Genomic DNA, 8,265 nt, shown 5'->3' on the forward strand with positions numbered 1-8,265 from the left:
GTTGCCAAGAAATCCAAAGAGATCCTGCAGATACTTGTTTTGGAGGAGCATACTTTGGGCATACTACGATGAACTCGGAGGTCCTTAGCATATCCGAAAACTTGACTTACATAGATAATTTTATAGTGTGAAACATATTTCTACCTGAAACGTTTTTGTTTTCTGCCCAGTTGGAATCATATTCTTAGGAGCTGTACTGTTCATTCAAGAAATTTGCCCCTCCCAATTACAGGCAAACATAAGAATAATGTTCCCTCTAAGCTGCAGAGTCTTGTGAGCAAAAATTCTACTTTATGAGCTACTGGGATTAAAGTTGTGAGCTACTGACATTAAAGCTGTGAGCTACTGCATAAATTATTGTGCTCTGGGGTCATCCTTCCTGGGCTAAGACAAAAATGTGTGAGCTGGAGGCTAAAAATCTGTGTGCTAGCTCATGCTAACTCAGCTTAGAGAGAACACTGCAGAGTATCCCTACATTTCTGGTAACAAATTCTCTCTTGCAGAGCAGCCACATGGAGATGTAAATTGGCATTAGAATTAATTATTGTTCCTCTCCTTGAATCCTGAAGCAAAAAAGCAGGGAGTCTGTTTTAAAACAAAAATGGAGCATCAAGGCAAGGAGAGATAAACCTGGCCTTCTTTTGTAACTTACCTCACTGCACTCTTGTGCTTTCTGCTTGTTTTGTCTCAGCTGAGTTCTGATAGGAATCAGCTGATCTGAGGAAAATGCAGAAAGGTTGAAAAGTAAAATGTGGAGGAGTCAGGGTTCAACTCCATTCATCTGTACACTATAGACCACCCACACCTCACTCTCTTTACATATTGATGAGAGATTACTCCATCTATTTTCCCCTTTCTTGGGTTAATAGTAGTGGAGGGAGTGGAAATGCATACTTCTACATGAAATTCAAAAGAACCAAGACTAATACCTAAAAAAAAATCTGTCTTAAATGAACAGCCCATGAGGAGCTTTCTGTTTTTCTTCCTTCCCCTTCCTTCCCATTGTGGAGTAGGGCTGGGGTAGGCCCATTTTCAGGGAGATTTTTGCCTCCCAGTCCACCTCTGAACATCCAGTTGGAATCAAAACCTGGGTTTTACTCTCTGTCCAAAAAATCCAACACTCCAGATTGCAAGCAAACAGGAGAAAATTCTTTGACAACAAGTAGGAATACACTGTCCCCCAGAGAATGTAACAGTTCAGAGGAAACAGAAACTAAACTGAATTGATACAGAATCAGAACATTTCCTGAAACCACTGAGATTTTTGTTGGACCATTATTACTGGTAAGCAATAGAAATGCCATGTACAGAAATGGCAGCAAGGATAACCTGTTTGATTGAAACATCAGAAGGCTCTTCTGATTGGATAATTCCACTACTGAATGCACTTCTGTTGTATAACAAATCCTGCCCCCTGGTATTGTCTGGAAAAGTGAAACCATAAGAGACACACCAAAGAGATAGGAATGTTGGAAATTATTTTGACTGGATTTGGTTGCGCTAATTGTGTTAAAGAATGGGTATAATTTAGATTGGATTTAGATTGTTTTCCTAATGCAATCCTTGACAGGCACAGGCTGAAAGTATAGTTTTGTGTATAAAATGTGGGCATAGAGGGTTTTTTCTAGCACTTAATGTGGACTGTGAATTTTTAAAATGATACAATTAAACAGTACAATAATACAATCTTTAGCTTCTATTTATATCAGTTTTGAGATTTTTTGTTTTATATGATAGAAATATGTTTTTTAGCAGTTGACTTCAGTGCTTTTAAACTTTAAAACCTGTGCATTTGCTTTTGTTCCTACTTGTACCATTATATCATCTCAAATATTCAGTCTCACTAAAGGAGCTTCACTCAGTACTTCATTGTTTCAGGTAGAATACGTACTATATTTCCTGTGTAGCAGTCCTTACAACAGTGATGTTGTTGTGCAAAATAAAGTCCTGTATTCCCTCAACACAAATTTATTTGTAAAACATCTATGTTTGAGATAATGAAAGGATACTACATAGGTCCCTGGCAAATGCAAACCCTGAAAAGACAGGAAATGCAAGGCCAGCAGGATAAAGCATCTAAATTATTTTTAAGCATAATGATAGCATTGTAGTGCATGTTTCTAAGAATGGGGGAGCAGAAAGCAAAGCTTAACATTCATCAGCATCTTTTAGAGTATGCAAGAGAGCTTTATAGTAATTCATCTTTGGAACAAACCTGCGAGAAAGTGCTAACATTTTAATTTGTTGTATTATTATTTATTATACTGTAAACTGAAGCTATGAGATAGTGTCATCCTAAGCAGAGTTACACCCTTCTAAGCCCATTGACTTCAACTGATTTAGACAGGTGTAGCTCTGTTTTAGATGGTGTTGAAAGTGAATTTCCCTATGCGATGAACATTGGCCTGAATACTGATTGGATAATGTTTCATTTTCCTAGCACACTGTTTTCTTGACACAAATAATTAGTCATATAAAGTAGGCACTTTGAATGGCCTTTCCAACCTCTGGTTGGTACGCATTGCAAAGCAAGATCAATAATGATACAAAATTTGTCTGTTTCATGGGAGGTTGTCTGCTTCTACTGATTTGTCTCATAAGCTTCCAGGGAATCCCCATAGTAATTATAAAAAGTCACAGCAGTTTTAGTTCTTCACTGTCCTATGGAAATCATTCTCAATAGGGAATAATTGTCCAGTAGACATTTACCTCCCCCTCTGCCGCTTTCTGATGACTCTAAAGCGGGGGGGGGGGGGGGGGGCTCCGAACCTGGGGATTGACAGCCCTCTCTCTCTCACATGCACACACTTACTGGGTCTGGTTCCTCCACAACAACATCTGAAAAGAACAGGGGCTACACTGCTCTCTCTCTCTCTCTCTCTCTCTCACACACACACACACAGTTTCGTTTGAAACGAAACCAAAACCAATGGACTGTGTTGCTGACCCTTCCCATGAAGTACTTCCTGGCCAACTTTAAAGGCACACAGACGCACATGCATTTTGAAACGGACCTGTTTGCAGGTTTCTAAACCTGCCCAAGATCTGGAGCTGCATGGTGGCTGTGGGGGTGAGGCTTCCCCACCGGCCAGCTGGCTGGGGGTGAGGGGAAGCCTGTAAAACCGGGGGATCCCCTGCTGGGACCTGGGAATTGGGAAGCCTATTCTCCTCTTTCCTGGAGTATGGCACATTCCTTCTTTCTTTTCCTTGCTGACCAGGTTGTGATTATGCTTCCTCCACTCTCCCTCCAGCCCTACTTCCCTGACCCCATCCCAGTGTCCTGAGTCATTATCTAGACTTGGATTGGAGCACCACTTCCCCCAGTTTTCTCCTACATCCTTACTGATCCTCACCCTTTCTCTCTCTGGCCAGTTGCTAGGAGGCCATTAGCCAGGCCTTCTCTACCTAGCTTCTCCCAGGTTCTTGCAGGGCTGGGCTCTTTCTGTGCTTCACCCAGGCTACCATGGTGGGGCTTTTGCTAGGTGCTTCCACACTTGCTGACTGGCCTGTAGCTATCTGCTGCCCAGGGTCCTGTCCTGGACGTTCTGGCCAAATTGATGGTGTATGGGGGAGGTGGGTAGGTCCTGCTCAACTCTTGTAACATTGGGAAGGTCCTTGACTTCACTGCAGGTACCTTGGCGGAGAACAGGCCGGGTGCGGGCCCTGGACACAGTAATTTTCCAAACATCTTGGAATTCTTTAGAGTGTCAGAATCTGGTTTGTTAGCAATGCCATGTTTTCTGGTGCCAATGTGAGTCTTAGCTTTGGATACTGATAGAAACCACCGCTCATACTAGATTAAGCAGTTGAAACAAAATGCCTGGGGTTATTTGAATGTGGAGATGGAGGCATGCAGTGATGATTGAATTTGAATCTGTTATGAGAGCAAGCATTCGTTCAGTCACCAAACAAAGTCGTCAACAGAAATAACCTAAGCTTATGAATGCAGGGTACTCTGCACAGATGGTGGCGGAGCTGTTGTCATTAAGAGACATTACTGGGCTCACATTTGCCAAGGCAGTTATGTGGATTACATATGTTGCCATCAAACAGTCTTAAAATTGCTTCTACTTTTTTTTTTCTCTTAAAGAAGATTTATGGGGACATTCTACTAGAAGGAAATCTTTCCAGTTAAATTTGAAATCCATATTCGTGATCAAGACTGAACAACTGACATAGAATTTCCTCCTCTCACCCCTTCCTCCCTCTTTCTGCTGATATTTTTCAAAAATGTTGGAAAAGTGGCCTGAGTAGGCTGAAAACAGCAGGATATTACACTGGTTCAGATGAAGGATCCTACATCTAAGCACACAAGCTCTTTAAAATAATAATAAAATGGCAATGGAGTGGCTTGGCCTAATAGAGCTTTGCTCATAAAGAGTTCACCTTAATCCTGACATTTCCTGCTGCCATGAAAAGGCACAGTTTTCTTTGCCCCTGCCTTACAATAATTTTTTCTGATGCCAGATGGGACATTGATGGTGTGTGTGGGGGGAAGGGGAGGTAAAAACACATTCTGGGGCAGATTATTGGTCTCCTGGGAGGCTGCCAGATTCTCTGCTCTCCAGAATCATTTTTTCTAGCTGATGCAGAGAGCAGCATTGATAGACGCTTCATACAAAAAAGGAGAATTCATAGTGATCCAATAGCTTTAACTAGTAAAGCAGAGCTAGAAACTCACCTGTGTCATGATGCAAAAAAGGAATTTTATTACTTAAAAATAAATAAATTGGTACATAACTGCTGTTGTGTTTATATGTAAGACCAGCACTGGAGAATAACAGTATTTACATAGAGGCCTAGTGCCTCCATGTGCCCTAGTGCCCTAAAGTAAGTGTGAAGTAGTAGTTGGTAGGACTAGGACCCAGAGGACCCTGGTTTGAATCCCACTGTGCAATGGAACCTTGATAGGTGTCCTTGGACCAGCACACGCATTCAGATTAATTTACTTACAGGATTGCTGTTGCAATGAAATGGAGGAGGGAGAATGTTGTAGGACTTTAGGTCCCGATTGGGTGAAAAGGCAGGGTATAAATGAATGAAATAAATAAAATAGTGTAGCTAGTAGGTTGAGAGTTGGACATAGAATACCAGACTTTGTATATACCCCTGTGGAAATTGACTTCTTTGATAGCTTTGACTAAGTTATCTCTAGGCCTTTCCAGATAATTTAAAATCAAATTCCCTTTAGTGCTAGCTGTGATCCAGTAGCATCAGGGCACTTATCCAATTTGTAAATAATAAGATGGGCAGTAGCCTTAACATTAAAAGGCCATAAGTAGAGCCTGCTAAATCAGGCCGGAGATCCATGTAGTTTCACACAGCAGCTGCCCTGGAGGGTCAACAAATAGGGCATTAAGGCCAAGGCCTGATATTACCTCCTGTCAGAAGTGAGCAGTGACTCATGAAAGCTCATACCCTGCCGCAAATTTAGTTTTTAAGATGCTACTGGACTCCTGCTCTTTTCTACTGCTCCTATCACTAGTATTAAGAGGTTTGCGTTGCCTCTGTCTGTGGAGGTTCTCTTTAGTCACTCTCTTTCTGAATCTGTCCAGTCCCATTTAAAAACCATCTATGCTCATGGCCAAGGCTAGCTATGCCCATTGACAGTGAATTCCAGTTTAATCATTAGTTGTATGGCATTGTCGTATGGGATTTTGTTTTCAGTTACACCATTTGAAGAGGGTGCTTTCCTCCGCCATCCGTGTTTCAGACCATGCACAATTATTTCTCAGGAGCATCCATATCTCTTATTAAGTATAAAAAGTGACGACAATATATGCTTTTAAAATACTCTGCATCTTCTTGTTTTAATTGTGCATGTATCCAAGAGCAAACTTTGAACCCTCCTGTGAATCTTGCTGCTCCCTTTCACTTTGAAATGGTGCCCTAATGCTTTTTCATAGATGTTCCTGGCCCCCTTCCTAGAGCGCCAAGATCTAGCAATGGTGATTCATGGAACAGTCATCTCGAGGCTAGACTACTGTAATGCCCTCTACATGGGGCTGCCTCTGTACCGAATCCGGAAGCTGCAGCTAGTGCAGAATGCGGCGGCTAGATTGCTGTTGGGGCTCCCAATGTGGGGTCACATACAGCCTGGGCTGCACGAACTGCACTGGCTGCCAGTTGTATACAGGATTTGTTACAAAGTGCTGGTTATTACCTTTAAAGCCCTATATGGCCGAGGACCTGCCTACCTTAGGGACCGTCTCTCCCCGTATGAACCCCAGAGAGCACTGAGGTCAGCCGGGAAAAACCTGCTGAACATTCCTGGGCCGAAAGAGGTGAAGTTGCAAAGCACCCGCAACCGAGCTTTCTCTACTATGGCTCCACGCCTATGGAACCAACTTCCAGAGGAAATGTGGGCCCTGTGGGACCTTGAACAATTCCGCAGGGCCTGCAAGACTACCCTCTTCCGATTGGCCTTCACTGATTAAGAGGGAAACTGTTAAAGAACTCGCCATCATAAACGTAAACGTAATCATAGCACTAGTATATTTTATTAATTTTAGAATTTTAATCAGAATTTTAATTAAACTGTCAATGTAGTTTTATTTAATATTGTATGACCAATGTATGAAATAATGCTGTTAGCCGCCCTGAGCCTGCTCCGGCGGGGAGGGCAGGATACAAATAAAAATTGTTGTTGTTGTTGTTGTTTTGAAACAATATTGCCAAGGTTATGCATTTGAATAACTTGTTTCACTGTAATATGTACAGAGATTGTACCCTGATCCATTGCTACTTAATAGTTGTGCTTTCTATAAATCTGTGTGCAAAGGCATTCTCTCTCTTCAGAGCTGACTCAGGCCTTTCTGATTGATTGATTGATTGATTGATTGATTGATTTGATTTTTAGCCTGCCCTTCCTGCGAACACGCTCAGGGCATGGTACAACATAGTCATAACAATAACAATACATATAAGCAAGATTAAAACTATCCACATTAAAACCACAATCTAATATACAAAGATGGCGACCAAAATATATTTCATTTCTTTCCCTTTTCCCCTTGTGAGTTCTCCTTTTAGATACCATCAGTGAATAAACTCACCAATTTCTGCTGATTTCTTTGCTGTGACCCAAAATATTGTTTTTGGTTTTTAACAATGTTGGTAGTTATGCAGATAGGCAGGGCCGAGCTTTTGTCTATTAGATGTAAGGATTTGTAGTTTGATATTGGACTGCCAACCTGATAGGAAATTCCTGGAGAAAAGAACTTCAGTGGGATATGATACCATAGAGTCAACCCTCCAAAGCATCCATTCTCTATAGTCTGGAGATCAGTTGTAATTCTGGGAGCTCTTCAGTCCCCACCTGAAGGTTGGCAACCTGAATTTGATATTGATATCAGAGTGCAAAGCATTAGTATGCAAATACAGATCTGGGGAGGGACTGTGACCAGAGCCGGCTCACCCGCTAGGCAAATTATGCATTTGCTTAGAGCACCAGGAGGGAGGAGCACTGAATTGGACTCTCCCCACTCCCTGTACCCAAAACAAATGCCTAATTCCACCCCTCCCCGCCCCCACTGCCACAGTTGCTGTTTGTCCGCTGGCTGGCAGTGGCAGCGGGCCACCTTCCGTGCCCCCCCACCCAAGGGCACACTCAGAGGAGCACTGCTAGCCTTGGCCCTACCGACTTCAATATGGGAATCTCAGCATTCTCTCTCATTTTTAAAAAAATAATATTTCTGCTTTTATTAGTTAAGTACATACAAATAAACATTAATTAATGAGTAGGCACATTGATGAACACATTGATGAATGAGTAGGCATATTGATGAACACGGGTTATTGAGGAAGACTCAGCATGGGTTCTGCAAGGGAAGATCTTGCCTCACTAACCTATTACATTTCTTTGAGGGGGTGAACAAACATGTGGACAAAGGAGACCCGATAGATGTTGTTTACCTTGACTCCCAGAAAGCTTTTGATAGAGTTCCTCCTCAAAGGCTCCTTAGAAAGCTTGAGAGTCATGGAGTAAAAGGACAGGTCCTCTTGTGGATCAAAAACTGGCTGAGTAATAGGAAGCAGAGAGTGAGTATAAATGGGCAGTCTTCGCAGTGGAGGACGGTAAGCAGTGGAGTGCCACAGGGCTCGGTACTGGGTCCCATGCTCTTTAACTTGTTCATAAATGATTTAGAGTTGGGAGTGAGCAGAGAAGTGGCCAAGTTTGCAGATGACACTAAATTGTTCAGGGTGGTGAGAACCAGAGAGGATTGTGAGGAACTCCAAAGGGATCTGTTGAGGCTGGGTGAGTGG

The sequence above is a fragment of the Heteronotia binoei genome, unplaced genomic scaffold, assembly GCF_032191835.1.
Source record: "Heteronotia binoei isolate CCM8104 ecotype False Entrance Well unplaced genomic scaffold, APGP_CSIRO_Hbin_v1 ptg000047l___fragment_1, whole genome shotgun sequence".
NCBI lineage: Eukaryota > Metazoa > Chordata > Lepidosauria > Squamata > Gekkonidae > Heteronotia > Heteronotia binoei.